The 15,372-nt window shown below is 51.7% G+C and overlaps 1 protein-coding gene across 3 annotated transcripts in view; it reads left to right on the top strand.

Moving 5' to 3' along the window:
• The window catches only part of LINGO1 (leucine rich repeat and Ig domain containing 1), a 176,785-nt gene that overhangs the window by 18,285 nt on the left and 143,128 nt on the right, over nucleotides 1-15,372 (top strand). The window contains exon 1 of one of the 3 annotated variants that reach the window (XM_069866902.1): nucleotides 9,932-10,017. The exons of the other annotated variants lie outside the window; for them this stretch is intronic. The gene's annotated coding sequence lies outside the window, so the exon portion shown is untranslated. Of the gene's footprint in view, nucleotides 1-9,931; nucleotides 10,018-15,372 lie in introns of those variants that run through there. 3 annotated transcript variants of the gene reach the window in all.

The raw sequence follows: 15,372 nt of genomic DNA, 5'->3' as shown, positions 1-15,372 counted from the left end.
TGTGTGCTGGCAGAGGGGGGGACTGGCTGCCCTTCCCTTCGGGGAGTGTGGGCAGAGCCTTCCCCCTCCTCCTGTGCGAGAGCTGGGTCTGAGACGGGGGATGCGGGGGGTTCACCTGTTTGCTCACGTGAGAACAAAACCCAAGGGCTGCTGAAGTGCTGTGCAAAGAAATGTTGGGGTTGTGAGCTGTGTTTTGGGAGAAGGGGCTGGGACAGAGCTAAAAGCAGCCTGGCCCATCCATCGAGCTCCGCTTCTGGGGTGGCACTCACCCCTCCACACCGTACCTGACTTTTTTCATTCCTGGCTGCTACTGGAGGCTTTCCCTCTCATCTTTTGCAGCTCTCAAGGTCGTGCAGGTAACCGGAGCGATGCTACCAGCCTTGGCTTTGCAGCCAGAGCTGCCGTGCTGTGCTCAGCAGTGGCTTTGAGCCTCCCTCCGTTTTGATTTTCTTGCTCTACTTTTCCAAACCTTCCTGCTGCCATCACTTGGGTAGATGGATTTTATTCAGGGAGAGCAGCCCTGTGCTGCTGGGATGCGTGTGCTTGGCATGCCGATGAGGACTAGGGGAGCAGTGTCTCTGCCCCGGGCTGTGCTGGGCACTGAGGAACTGTGCCAGAGCACAGCAACGCTGCAAACGTGGTCCTGTGTGACCCAGCAAAAGGGGAGATGGAGTCCCAGCTGCTTGCAAACCAATACCCCCCAAGCTCTTCCCTGAAAGCTGGTTCTCCTGCAGAGCTGGCTCACCTCTTGCTCTGCCACAGAGGTGCCTGGACCAAGAGAGAGGGGATTTTGCATCTTCTTGCAACTCAAGCATGCTGCTGTTAGACTTCTAGGAGAAGAGCCAGGAGCTGGTTTCTCAGCAGCTTTGAAAGGGATGGGAGGATGCCTGCCCTTCCAGGTGAGCACGCAAATTGCTGCTTCTGCCTCCAGCTGCTGCAGCCCAGGCGACCCGCTTAGCAGCTGGCTCTCATCGGCAGAAGCCTTGTCCCCTGTCCCCCCTGGCTGTGCCAGCCACGGGCACCCTGGGACCTGTAAGTGTGTGGGCACTGATGCAGAACGCTCTGCAGAGGCCTAGGATTGGATGGTAGGTGCAGATTTGCCGGGAGATGCCTTGCAACCAACGCATAGCCAAAGGCAAGAGGAGGCAGAGGAGACAATGCCTCATATAGTGGGATATGTTTTTTATTAAGGAGAAGGAAACACAAACCAACTCACTGCTGTGGTGCTAGCATTGGAAAGCTGAACTCCAGTAGGCTGCAAAGTGATGTGTTTGGAATCATGGTGGTGGTTTCTTAGGCTGCTTTTCCCACATATGCCTGTTGTCTGCCTGTATACTCCAAGAGCTGGCAGCAGAACCAGCCCTCTCAGCTCACACTGGATTTCAGACCAGAACAGCCTCATTAGCAGGAAAAGTTTCCTTGAGAGAAGTTACTGCTGCTACAAGAAATGCAATTATCTCTCTTTTCTGCTATTGCAGCCGTGGCTATTGAAACTTGCTGCTCTTATACCGTGTCAGGGCAGAGCTCTTGTGCACAGGAGGGTGCTGCCAGGAGAAAAAGTTAAATCATAGCAAGGACATTTTTTAGAAAGAAGTTCTTGTTATGGATTTGTTCCTGCTTGGTTGTGTCATTGTGTCAGAGCTGCTGGGTCCACGCAGAGAAATGCAAGCCCCTGCTTGCTCCTTCCCTCTTGCTTGACTTCTGGCCCCTGCTCGCCTGTGGCTTGGCTTGGTTTTAAGGGCAGCGTGTGGGTTTTAAGGAAAGCGATAGAGGTGTGTTGTGTGTTGGTCTCTTCCTCACCCTCTGCCCAGGACTGCAACAACCTGGGGTTCCCTGGCTCCAGTGGGATTATTCACTGAGCGACACATCTGCAGGAACAGATAGTACCAGAAGGGTCTCCTGGGAGGGAAAAATATGAGTTCTGGGGCTTGTAGGAAACATTCCCTTAAGATTCAAGCTTATTCAGTCATCTGTCATTTGACCTAACAAAACCCTGTGGCACACCATGAGCCACGGGGAAAGCTCCCAAAGCAGACACGGGAAGCTTGCAACTGGATATTGCAATGACTTAGTAGTGAATGGTTGGGATAAGTCATAGTTCATAAAATCAGCCAGGGAAACAATTGCTGATGGATTCTTTTAAGTAAACAATGGTGAGCAGCGTATGTCGGTTCAAGCCAGACTGACTTTTACAGTGATTCATAGATTTTTCCACAGGAAAAATCACTTTTGTGGAGATTGCTGGTGCACAGCGTGCCTGCTTGCCTTTGTGAGTAATTTCCCCCTCCCCGAAAGCACCGGGGTGTGGAAAACCGATGAACTTCTCAGTGGAAACTGCAGGGGGGACTTGAGAGGGAGGAAGGGTGTGCTTGGCTCTACCACCACAGCTGATGACTGTAGCCTTTTGAAGAACATCACAGGAGGTGGAGGAGTTGGAATTTCACTGCTAGAAATGCTGAAGGAGGCGAACCTGGGGGGGATGTGAGGGGAGAAGAGCAGAGCTGAGACATCTGTGTGTGCTGTCCTGGGCTTTGCTAAGCATGATCAGTTGGGACCAGCTAACGCTCCCCGTTGCGATGTGCTGTATCGCTCCTCTGGCTAAGCCGACACCTTGAGGAGAAGCATGTCCCAGCAGCGCTCATTTCTATTTAATTTTACTTCCATTATTCCCAGCACCTTGGCTTTGTGCTGGAAGCCAGCCAGGCTCCGTAGTCCTCCGTGCCGCTGGGAACGGTGGGTCTGGGGTGGGAGCGTGCGCAGGAGGCGGCAGCGTGCGGCTGGAGGTGTAGCATGTGTCTGGGTGATGCTGCTTTATAAAAACAGATGAGGTGGGATGGGGAAATGCCGGGCAAGGCACTAGTCATAGGTGTGAGCAGTGCCTGTGCCTTGGAGGCGGCACTGGGGGCGGTGGTGGCCCTCGCTGTGGTGTTGGGTGTTGTTTTTTAGTTTGGAGCTGGAAGCCAAAAAAAAAAAAAAAGTTGTAGTTCTGCTAAGCCTAAACTTGAAACTTTGTTTTCTTTCTTGGTAAGGTTTCTTTCCTACAATTCTTGGTGAAGAAAAGCAGGTATCTGACCAAAACCTTGAGTTTCTCATTAAGAGAAAGGAAAGATGTCACAATGGTGGGAGAGGCTTGTGTAGAGATGCAGTTGGGCAGCAGAAAGGAGAATCATAGAATGGTTTGGGTTGGAAGGGACCTTCAAGATAATCTAATTCCAACCCCCCTGCCATGGGCAGGGACACCTCCCACTAGATCAGGTTGCTCAAAGCCCCATCCAACCTGGCCTTGAACACCTCCAGGGATGGGGCAGCCACCACTTCTCTGGGCAACCTGGGCCAGGGCCTCCCCACCCTCACAGGAAAACTTTTCTTCCTAAGATCTTATCTCCATCTCCCTTCTTTCAGCTTAAAACTGTCCTATCACTCTGCACTCCCTGATCAAGAGGGTTTCATGTAGGCCCCTTTTAAGTACTGGATGGGATCCCCTTTAAATACTGGAAGGAGAAGTCAGCCTGGAAGCTGATCCAGCCCCAGAAAGCAACAGACAGGCTGATGCATCTGTTGGTGCACTAATGCTCAACAGCAGCGTGACTCTGCCCATCAAATACCTGCCCATGTCCCCTGTCCCCGCAGCCGCTCCATGGCATGGGCAGGGGCTATGTTTCCAGACCAGCGTGCCTCCATCTCCTCCAGCAGCCCTCCCTCCACCACGGTGCCCATCCCGTATTCATTATGATGCCCGTGTACTTCTCTAAGCCCAATATACTTTGAATTACTGCTCATCTATTCCTCTTGACATCCTCATGCTCATAACTAGGATGCCTGCATTACCCGTTTGCACATCTGTCAAACTGCGTGTTCCTTGGCCATTTCCAGAGATACATAAAATTGCCCGTGGTTATGACATTATTGACAACCCACCCCGTCTCTTCCCCCTCCCCGAGCCCAAATGGCTGCCTCACTTTATGAGGATTGATATTTGGGCAGTAAATATTTTAGAGCCTCATCTGATGAGTGTGTCTGTGCGGGTGAATACATTTCTGGCTGAGGACAGATGTTGGAGCTATCTTCATTGGAACTACAGGGGCCTTAGCTATCTCTCTCCAGCCTTGGCATCATCTCTCTCCAGTCCCTCAGTGATGCCTGTTAATGATGGGAAGAAAGGGAATAGGAGGGAAGAGTGAAGCAGAGGTTGCTGGGAATGACCAGGTGATCGAACGAAGGGAATGGTTTTCAGCTGAAAGAAAGGAAATTAAGGTAAGATCTTAGGAAGAATGTTTTCCCGTGAGGGTGGTGAGCCCCTGGCCCAGGTTTCCCAAAGAAGCTGTGGCTGCCCCATCCCTGGAGGTGTTCAAGGCTGGGACCTTGAGCAGCCTGATCAGTGTAAGATGTCCCTCCCCATGGCAGGGGGAGTAGAACAGGATTATCTTGAAGGTGCCTTCCAACCCAAGCCATCCTATGATTCCATGATTCTATAATCTGCAACATTGAGGAGCTAATCTGTAATGGTGCAGCTCTGCAAAGATGCTAGGGAGAAGAGATGGTGTCCAACTCTCCTCCCCAAGGTTTATGTCTCCATTTCTAGAAAGCCTGGATGCTGGAGCGGCATGCTGAGGTGAGGAGTTCAGTGGCCTGATTTACTTGCCGATGAAGGATGCTGCTCTGGCTCTGGCCAGTCTGCTCTTTAACAGCAATATAGTATCTATTTATTTATGATTTCTGTGGGTGGTGTTTTGGATGATCTATTGAGCCAGAGTGAGATATTTTGAGGCACAGTGAGATATTTTAAAAACATCTCATCACTCTGGAAATATCCATGGTGCGATAGCTGCGTATTAGTCATTCGGAAAGGGAGTGATTTCAATGAAAGAAAAAACATTTCATCCTGTCAGAGCGTTTTCACTCACTGTCTGCCAGGCAGCCACTGTCAGGCTTTAGTCTTTGTAGCTGGTTTTACTCTTCTCAGGCTCTGCTTTTTTTTTATTTTATTTGCTAACAAGAAATAAAATAACCCCTCTAATGGATATTGGAAGCTATGAACTCATCAATTGTCAGTAGGATAGAGCCTTAAAAAGATGCAATAAACCCTCTTTGTGCTGGATTATTTCCAGTGGAATTATTTCTCCTGGGGGCTATCTCCATTTGGAAGGAGAAACTCCTCTTCTGGGTATTGGACCTTGAACAAAAGCCCCTGTCTCTGTTATGATTTTTCCCTCTTGAAAGTGGGAACAACTCCAATACTCTTACACACCAGCTGGGGATGCAGAATCAGGCTCATGGAAACAGGAGGAGAGATAGTTTTCTCCTAGGAAAAGAAAAATCTGTAAGAAAACACAAATGATGAGGCTCCATCCTGCAAGAGGACACAGCACAAGGCTGTTCAGCAAATGAAAAGCTGAAGGTGCTATAAAAAACCCACGACCATGGTAGGAGAGGTTTTCACTTGGAGGGAATCCTCCATAAATCACCTAATGTTCAAGTCTGCACTACTATTTGGGAAAATATTCATCGAGGTCTACTGGTCTCTGTTCTACTTTCCACATATCTGTAGCTGGGTTATCTGCAGCACAACCCACGTGCCTGGGGAGGAGGTTGATCCGTCTGAGATGTTCCATCTAGCTGGATCATTCTCGGTAATCAGCCTGAGAGTAATTACACAGTAGTTACACCATGACTACTCTGCACTGTCCCTTTGCAGAACGCAACCGCCCTCACCTTTTGCAACCAGCAGGTAACTGTGTAAATGACTAAAAATGATCCCTTTGTGGTTAAGTGCTTGGTTGGTGTTTATACCCAGAGATTTCCCAGGGTGCAGGATCACAGAATCATAAAATGATTTTGGTTGGAAGGGAACTTAAAGCCCATCCAGTTTCACCCCGCCCCCCCCCCCCGCCTTCCATGGGCAAGGGACACCTTCAACTCAATTGGGTTGCTCAACCTGGCCTTTAACACCTCCAGGGATGGGGCAGTCATGACTTCTCTGCACAACCTGGGCCAGGGCCTCACCACCCTCACACGAAAACATTTCTTCCTAAGATTTCATCTCAGTCTCCCCTCTTTCACCTTAAAACTGTTCCCCTTCATCCTATCCCTGCACTCCTTGATAAGGAGCCCCTCTCCAGCTTTCCAGTAGGATGTTCCAACACATCTAAGGGCACCTCCAGTGGGGTCAGGATGTTTCTCTGCTGCTCCCCCTTGGCCATCTCCTTTGAGCTGGGGAGTCTTGGCTGGGCTTCCTTCTCATCTGCTTTCACAGGCAGCTCCCTGCTCCTACCAGTGTGCTGAATCTTTGGTGCTGAGCTCTGGTTGCACTCCCGTGCATGCCCACCCCACCTTCCACCGCTGCAGGCAGAGCAATTCCAGCCAGGGGTTTAAAATAGAAGCTATTAACTAAAGAGCAGGGGTGAGGCAGTCAGGTCCCTCTGGGAGGGTGCCAGAGTTGTCTCCAGGTTTAGGGAAGCCTGATGCCTTAGAGCCTTATGCCCAGGTCCCTTGGGATGAAAGGGACGTTATTCCCCTTTAAAGCAAGAATCAAGGTGGGGAGGGTGGCAGCTATCTTGAACCAAGTCTGCGCATCTCTTGCCAAAAGCTGGGCTTGGCAGTGGGACTTGAGAGCTTTCGAACTGTTGCCTTTTATTTCTGGCAAAGTGAAGGCAATGGCAAACTGCAGACATGTTTTCCTTTACCCTTTTCTCTCTCACAGCCACACTTGACCTCATTGTTCTCTACAACTTCCTAAAAGGAGGTTGTAGTGAGGTGGGAGCTGGTCTCTTCTCCCAAGTAACAAGAGATGTAACGAGAGGAAATGGCCTCATGTTGTGCTGGGGGAGGTTTAGATTGGATGTTAGGAAAAATTTCTTCACTGGAAGAGTGGTGAAGCCCTGGCAGAGGTTGCCCAGGGCAGTGGTGGAGTCTCTGTCCCTGGAGGGGTTCAAAAAGCATGTAGACATGGCACTTTGAGACATGGTTTAGGAGTCATGGTGGTGGTGAGCTGACGATTGGACTGGATGATCTTGGAGGTCTTTTCTATACTTAACAATTCTATGATTCTGTGAAAATACTCTTTTGGAGGTGCCTTGCTGGACACTTTTAATTTAGTTAACACAAGCTGACCTCTTGCGTTTCTTGGCCAGAGGCAGGACTTATCCTTTGCTTTCCTGCTCTTTTGGTGAGCTATCTTCTGCATGTCTTTGCTGGTGATGAGCATGTCCCCATCCCGCGCCCCTGAGTCAGCACAATGCTGCTGCCGCCGGCATGCTCTTTTGGCTTAAAAAAATAAGAAAGTTTCAGTATTTAAAGTATTTAAGCAGATGGAAAGCTACAAACTGCAGTCGGTGGAGGGAGCGTGTTTCATGACTAACAAAATATGCCAGGTAGGCCGTTCCACTTGAGATATTTTCAGGAATATAATCACTTTCACACATCTTCATAAATTTGCTAAAGTGTTAGTTTTCCCCCATATGGATTGAGGAGGATGCAGCATGTCATGACTGTTGCACAGCATCTTGAATGCTGAATCCTCATGGGGTTGAGGTTTTTTTTTTTCCTTCCCCCCACCAAGGCTGTAATTGAAATAAAACTTTAGAGCCATAGAATGGTTTGGGTTGGAAGAGATCTTCAAGATCACCCAGTTCCAACCCCCTGCCATGGGCAGGGACACCTCCCATGGGATCCGGTTGCTCAAAGCCCCATCCAACCTGGCCTTGAACACCTCCAGGGATGGGGCAGACACCACTGCTCTGGGCAACCTGGGCCAGGGCCTCACCACCTTTGCAGGAAAACTTTTCTTCCTAAGATCATCTCCATCTCCCCTCATTCAGCTGAAAACTGTTCCTCCTCATCCTATCCCTGCACATCCTGATCAAGAGCCCCTCACCAGCTTTCCTGGAGCCCCTTTCAGTACTGGAAGCTGCTCTAAGGTCTCCCCAGAGCCTTCTCCAGGCTGAACAACCCCAAGTCTCTGTCCTTGTACAGGAGGTGCTCCAGCCCTCAGATCATCTCTGTGATCTCCTGTGGACTCACTCTAACAGCTCCATGTCCTGTCTGTGCTGAGGACTCCAGAACTGGTCACAGGGCTCCAGATGAGGTCTCACCAGAGTGGAGCAAAGGGGCAGAATCCCCTCCCTCGCCCTGCTGGTCCCATAGCTTTGGATGCAGCCCAGGATACCCGTGGCTTTCTGGGCTGCGAGTGCACATTGCTGGCTCATGTTGAGCAGTTTGATTTCCCCTTCCCTGTAATTAGCATGTGCAGAGGTCATCCTCAAATGGGTTGGGAGGGATGCTCCTTGGCCACCATCCAGAGCAAGGCAGAGGAGGCAGTGGTCAAATGTCTAATAATTCCCCACAAAATGGGCTGGAGTTGGGCTTAAGTGATGCCAGGATGCTGTCCCTGGTCGGGTACCACCAGGTGATGGGAGGATGCTCTAAGGGAGCCCCAGAGGCTGCGTTCTTCCCACTGAGCTCCTTTGAATAAATGCTCCAGCATTGCACTGGGGTAAACAAATGCAAAATATTTTGAAGTCATTCAGTCTCAGCATTGGATTCTTTCTATACATTTTGGTATCGTGGCAAAATTAAATAAAAGGATCTGTTTTCTGCATGTTATTGATCTTTCACTCAAAATCTGGGCCTTTTTCCAGGAAAAATGAGTCCTTTTGTGAACAAAGAGACAGGCACCTTCCCAACAAAAGTCAGCTTTCAAATCCAATGTTCTGTGTGTTTGAAATTTCATGTTTCAGATAGGAAAATATCAATTTCACTCAGATTTGTAGTGAAGTGGTGCTGGAGCGGAGGGGGTGACACTACTCTGAATGGATTGATGAGCACTTGAAGGCCAGATTGCCGGAGGTATTTAAAAGCAAAGGGAAAAGCAACCTTGTCACTGATTTTGAACAGCTTGCGTTGTGAACCTGGAGCTGAGTTATTGGGCTGGAGATGGTCCTGCTGTCCTCATCCCTCAGGGACCTGGACCTTCATCATACGTCCTGCATGTGGCAGGAGGGCTCAGCCTGGCTCTCCTGACCACATCTCAGCCTGAGTGCTTTATATTCCCCTCCTTTTTTTAACATGGTGGCTGCTGGGGCCAGATTCTGAACTGGTGTAAAGCAGTGCAGTTTTGTTTCCTTGGCTGGGTGCTCTATTGAGAGATGCTTGCTAATGTCTTCGACAGGTTGGCCTTCACCAGTCCTGTTTTATAGGTTAAATCATTAAATCCCTGTAGCTTGTTTAGTTGTTGGTAAAACACTTAAGAATTGCTTGGGAGGAGATGCGTTATGCTTCCTTGGACTGCGCTACCACGTGGATGCTCAGCTGTCGGGCAGAGCTGCTGAGCTGGGTATCCTAAATACGTGTTTATTGCAAAGCCCGTGGCTGTGACACCCCCATTATAATGAGTGGGGCTGTGTTCCCCTCCCAGTCCTGCTGCTGCATCTTTTGATAGCAAGTAAATTGTTTTTTTCTGCATCTGTTTTCTACTGGTACAGCGGTGATGCTCTCTCCTTGCTGCGATGCAGAGGGGATGGAGGCAGCTCTGGCTCAAGGGCATCATTCAGCACCGTGCTCACCCACTGCTGCTACATAAAAAGTTTGCCTGGTGACTCTGAGCAGACAAATTTCTACCCCCCAGCCCTGATGGGATTGCTCCGGGTGCTTTGATCCCCGGCTGCGTGTGTAAGCTTGCTTATCTTTGGAAAGGCACGGCAGCACTGACAAGCGTTGCAGGAGATGGGGGCTGTAGGTGGATCGTTTTTAGCAGCGTGCATGCACGGAGCAGACAGCTTGGGCATGTTCCAAAACACTTCCCACGCCCCCAGGCTGAATTTTAAGAAGCTGGGGCATCTGCACATTCAAAACGCTTCGGGGTGGGGGGGGAGAAAGAAGGAAAAAAATCCCGAAGGCAGGCAGAGCAGCCAGTGTATGGAAGGGGCGAGCAGCACCCACAGGCTGATGTCTTGCTGCGAAGGGGAATTTGTTGCAAAGGCTGAGCAGCTTCAAGCCGCTCTCCGGAGGGGCAGAGCACAGGTGAGCACGGAGCAGCGGTCACCGGCTTGGCTTGTGGCTGCTTGCAAGCTGGTCTTGCTCTTGGTTGAGTGGGGGGAATGGGAAGAGAAGCTTGAGGTATCCAGGAACGGTGTCCGGATGAGTGGCTGTTCTTCCCATCAAGCCGGAGTGGTGTAGCCTCTGAGCATCTCCCTACATTTGGGGGCCCCAGAGCCTTGCAGGAAAATGGGGGGCAGTAGGGGGGCAGAGCTGTCTTCCTTGTGATGATGGGAGATTGGAATGAACCCTATGCTTGTCCCACCTTGAAGGCTCCCAGGGGCTGCCTGGGATCCTGTCTGTTAATAACGGGAGGTGTCCAGTAACTTCTTTCTGTGGGGCTGCAAGGCTGAGGGCAGCTCTGGTGCACAGGATGAGCGTTATCTCCTTCTACGTCTCCTAGAGGAGCTAAACAAAGCAGGCAACGTGCAGGGGTTGGTGTTGGGAACATACAAGCCCTGGGCTTGCACTGGCTGACTGAGAGCCATTTCAGCCCTACCCCACAATCTCTGGGAGGGGTGGGATGTACAGCCAGAGGTGGGAACCTCGGGGGAATGGAGGACGGCCTCTGTGTTTGTGTATGTATGGTTCCAGTGAAGTCTTGGAGCCCCTAGAATAATGATCTGGGGCTTCCTCACTGAGTCCAGGTATAGCTTTGGATAAGTAGCTTCAGGCTGTGAAGTTTCAGAGTCTTTCTGTGCAGATTGCCCAGCTTTAAGATCTCAAACATGGTGCCTGAAGTGCTGAGAATAGCCCCAGTTCTTGCTATTGCGGCTTCTTTGAGATCCAAGGTCACTGCTCCTTGTGATATGAGGCATTGGAGGTCTTGCACGGAAGCATTAGAAAGGGATGGGTGCAAATCTGGAGAGCCTGAGCTGTCCTCTGAGTTCCTCAGCTTACGGAGCTGGTCTGCACTCTGAAATCCAAGGATGGAGAACGCATCCATCTGCATGCTCCATTGCAATCCTATTCCTGCTGCCGGTGAGGAAGACGATTGCATGATGTCCTGGCAGCCCCAGGCTGTACTTATAAGGGTGTCTTGGCTCCAACAGCTCCCTCCTATCTTGCAAAGTGTGCGTCTGTGGGGCCAGGCACCAGAGGATGCTCCTCCTGGCGCATCACGTGCAAGAGGGGCATCTTCCCATTGCTCCCCCTTCTGTGCCGTTCAGCAGACGCTCACCCTAGCATCAGGGCAACTCGCACCGTGCCCTCCTGCAAACTAAGAGGATGGTTTAGTTAAACATTAATTTGGCCTGGTGGCAGCAGCTGGCAGCAAGGAGGTGGGGAAGCTTGTGAGGAGTAACAAGAAGAGAAGCCCAGGCATGGAAAGCAGCCCTGCCTCTCCTGTGAGCTAAATGCCCCCAAGCTCAGAACTTTCCTCTTCCCAAAAGGAAAGGAGAAGACCTCTTGGGAAGTCTCTGCTTCCTAAACATCCCTCCCAGAAGAGGCTGAAGTAGACTCTAAATTATGAACTTTGTACGTCTCTTTCTACTGGCAGAAGTAGTGCTTTCCACTGTGTCCTGGTCCCCCAGGTAATCTCATGACAAGGAGCAGCAGTTTCTGGGTTCCTCTGTCCTTCATCTCTTGGCTGGGCAGGGGGGTGTTTGCAGCTCTGGCATCTGAAGAGGAGGACAAGGCTCTCCTGCTGCAGCACTAGACACAAGATGCTCTTCTGTGTGCCCTGGGGTGAGAAGGAGGGGGAGAAGCAAGGCAGAGAGGGATGGGGATGGACCCAGGGTGCCCTGGGGGACTGGCTCATTCCTGCTAATTAGCAGTGTAACCAGCCATCGCACAGCCAGGCTCCTGGCAGATAATTACCTTGCTGGGTGCAGGGAAGGGAGCAGAAAGATTCGCTGTCCACGGGAACTTGAAAAGCTTCCCATTCTTGGACTCATTTGGGGAAGGCAACCAAAAAAAAAAAAAATGATACGTATATATGTTTTAACAGAGCTATTTCTGCCAGTCAGGCTGAAGTGACACACTTGATTTTAACTGTAAGAATCAAGTTTTTTTGGCTCTTTTCCTCTTTCAGTCCTTGTGGTGGGAGATGTCTGAGCTGTGGGGTGAACTGGGGGTCTGTGAGGGGCTGGACTGGGGGCTCTGTCTTTCTTGCCAGGTGAGCATTGCGGAGCTTGTGGGTGTTTTAGAGACGAAGGAGAAAAATAAATCTGGGAGTGACCCTAGTTTGCCCCTTGCGGCACTGTCGGATTTACATGGGGCCAGGGCATCCTGCCAGCCTTTGCTAACGTGACCGTTTGGATGCTGCTGAAGGGCTGCCAGGGGTCCCAGCCCCAAGGCTGTGGGACGGCTCCTGGGGGCTGCCCCGGGGGTCGCTGCCGGCTCTGCTGGGGCTGTGCCAGGCACTGCGTTCCCTTGTGTGCTCCTTGTGCCCAGCAGGTGGGATGGCAGCATCTGTCCTCTGCTCACACCTCGCTCCAGGGCTGGGGACCTGATTAGCTGGCTCCATCTCCTCTCCGCTTTGTTTTTATCCAGTTTTTCAACCACTTGTCTGATTTGATGTTTTTTAAATTGTTTTGTTTTACTGTCTTGAAGGGAGAAAGGACTGCATGAGTTGTGATAGGACCTGACAGGTCCCTGTGGACCCTGCCAGGCTCTACCAAAGTTGGGGCTGGGGAGGTCTGAAGCAACGGCTGCCTGAGTGGGTCACACTGGGGGCCGTGGGGAAGACCAGGTATCCCAGCCTTTTTCCCCTCATCACCCATTAACCCTTTGCTCTGCAGTGCTTGGCACGGGGTCTGGCAAAGCTCAGATGTCCCAGGAGGGGTTGAGGGCAGATTTGTGATTATCCCTGGGGACATGGCATGGGGTACCAGGAGGGCAGCAGGGTGGGAACAGCTTGGGATCAAAGCCCAGTGTAGCCTGGTGTCTCTCCATCAGCTGTAGTGGATTTGGGGCAGTGCTGAGTTAAGGAAAGGCTCTTGGCCACATGCAGGCACCTTGTCCAGGAATGGGCTCGTAGGGATGTCAGGTTCATCGGGTCAGCGGCTTCATTCCCATCCCAGTGCAGCCGGAATGTCTGTTCCCATGCAGAGTGGGGACCTGGGCTGGTGGTCTGCATGGCACCTCCCTGCTGAAGCAGCGTGCTGCTTGGTGCCACTCACCATTGGGGTGCAGGGGATGGCAATTATTCCTCCTCCTCAGTGCAGGGCTGTGGGTGCCAAACGGCATCTCTCCTTCTGCCAAGTCAGAAACCTCAGTCACCCTTCCTCCACATCCCATCTCCCTTTGGAAAACCAGTTGTAACTCTTAGTCAGTGCTGTCTTATGGATCATTACTTTGGAAATCTCAGGGAGAAGGGCACTTGGCCGCAGTCCTGCATGGCTGGTGTCATCCTCGGCAGCCCGTCGCCACCCTGGCACACCTTGCTCAGAGGGCAGAGCCACCCCAACCTCTTCCTTGCCACCCTAGGGTGCTCCCAGCATCTCAGCTGTGGTTTCTATAGCCCAAACCCATGTTTCCTAGCAGGCTCACCAGCTGACCCGGATACGGCTGCACCACATTTAGGCTGAGCTCACTTGCATCTCCCCTCCTTCTGCCTCGTGTTGTGGTGGGCTGGAGCGTGCTTTGCTGCCTTCTTAGCACCGAGGAGGTGGCCTGGTGCTGTGTCAGGTGCACCCAGGCTCATTTTGCAAAGACAGCAGCGTCCGTGGTCCTGCTAGCTCTTGCGCCGAGGCTTTGCAGTTCAGGCTGGGTAATAGGGATTTCTGCAAGCACGCACCATCGGATCTCCACTCTGTGGGATTCCCTTCTCTTTAGCAGGTGCTTTTCCTCCCAGTGGCTGTTCTGCAGAGAGGGAACATGGACAAATTAGCATCCCCAGCATTTCTGGTTCCCAACCCTCCTTGCCTGCTCCCACCCCCCGGCTCTCCCCCGCCCCTTCTCTCTTTAAAGGGATTCAGGTCATGCCTGGAATTAGGGCTCCCTGAACTGCAGAGAAGCAGTGTTTAAACTGCTTACCATCGATTAGATGGAGTGGTTTGGGTTTGGTTTGTCCCCCCACCACTGCCCCCAGCTTTTGGGTGTCCACATCACAACGTGTTAATCCTCGCTTCAATGCCTTTGCCATCATGGGCTGCTCTTCCCTGGGCAGGGGGGTCTGGGGGCTTTGGACAGGGGGGTTTGAGGCCCCACTTTACACGCCACTAGTAGCCAGCTGCTTTGGACACAGAGACCTTGCAGGAAGGCATTTTATTTAGGCGGCTTCGTTTATCGCAGCGCTCTGGCTGGGATTAGACACAGATAAGACGATCAATAAATCCTCCTCTTGGCTGAGATGTGCCGTGAATTTTTTGGGGAAGGGTAGGGAGAGGAGGGCACCCATTCAAAGGCAGCGAGCCTGGCTGGAGGTGATGCAGGGGACAGCCGATGCTGTGAGGTTGCGAGGAGGGGGTCCTGGCCAGCCCCACTGCAATCTCGCTGCCGCTTTATAAGACGACATCTGTACGTGATAAAGGAGAGAAGAAACCCTGTGCTGCTGCTGCTGCTGGCATGGCTGTGCCGTTGGAGAAAGTAGGTCAGGCTGTGCTGCAGAGCCCGGAGCGAAGGCAAAGTCCCCAGCACAGCCAGGCACCCACCTCTCCCCAAATTCCCCCAGTTGGGCTGCTCTGCTTTGCTTTGCATGCCAAAGGCAGCCGCTGAGGGGCTGAGTTGACAACAGGGGCGACTCTTTGCCTCTGCCCTGTAGTCCCACTGTGATGGCTTTGGATGAGGGTGGCAAAAGAAGGAGAGCTGGAGGGGCTGTGGGGGCTGTAGGCAGGAGCTATATGGGGATGCTCCGCTACCTGAATTCCTGAGCTGCCCTCCTGGCTCGGATGCATATTTGGCTGCAAGAGGGATGCCTGCCCTAGGGATGCAACTCCAGCATCGTAAGGGAGCAGCCAATTCTCCAGCTCCCCAGCATTTTAGGGTCCGCTGTTAGCTGGGAATGGGCAAAGTGCAGGGCCAGCCCCCCATTCTGGAATTATTTTCTGGATCAGCAGGGAGACTGAGGGGAGAACAAAAAGGTAAAATGTGGAGTTTGATGTCTAAATCTGCAGCAATTTGGGATGTTTTGCAGGGTTCTCAAAGCTCCCCTCAGAGGGGAAGAATGGACAGGATGGGGAGGAGTGTTAGGGGTCTGGCTCAGGTGGAGCTGGAGGATGCCCTGGGTTGGCTCAGGAGGATGACTCGGTCCAGCACCATTCGTGGCTGCTAAGGCGAGGAGAAGATTAAGATGTGTTTTCAAGACAGAGGTGTTTCAAGTGCAAATCAGGAGTTTTTCCCCTCGTGGCTCTTTGCTATAGCTGTAAGAATCTGTTGTGAGATGGAAGAAATCTTTGA

The sequence above is a fragment of the Phaenicophaeus curvirostris genome, chromosome 12 (genome assembly GCF_032191515.1).
Source record: "Phaenicophaeus curvirostris isolate KB17595 chromosome 12, BPBGC_Pcur_1.0, whole genome shotgun sequence".
Lineage (NCBI taxonomy): Eukaryota > Metazoa > Chordata > Aves > Cuculiformes > Cuculidae > Phaenicophaeus > Phaenicophaeus curvirostris.
The sequence above is the reverse complement of the archived record's forward strand: the minus strand, read 5'-3'. Positions and strand labels throughout refer to the sequence as shown.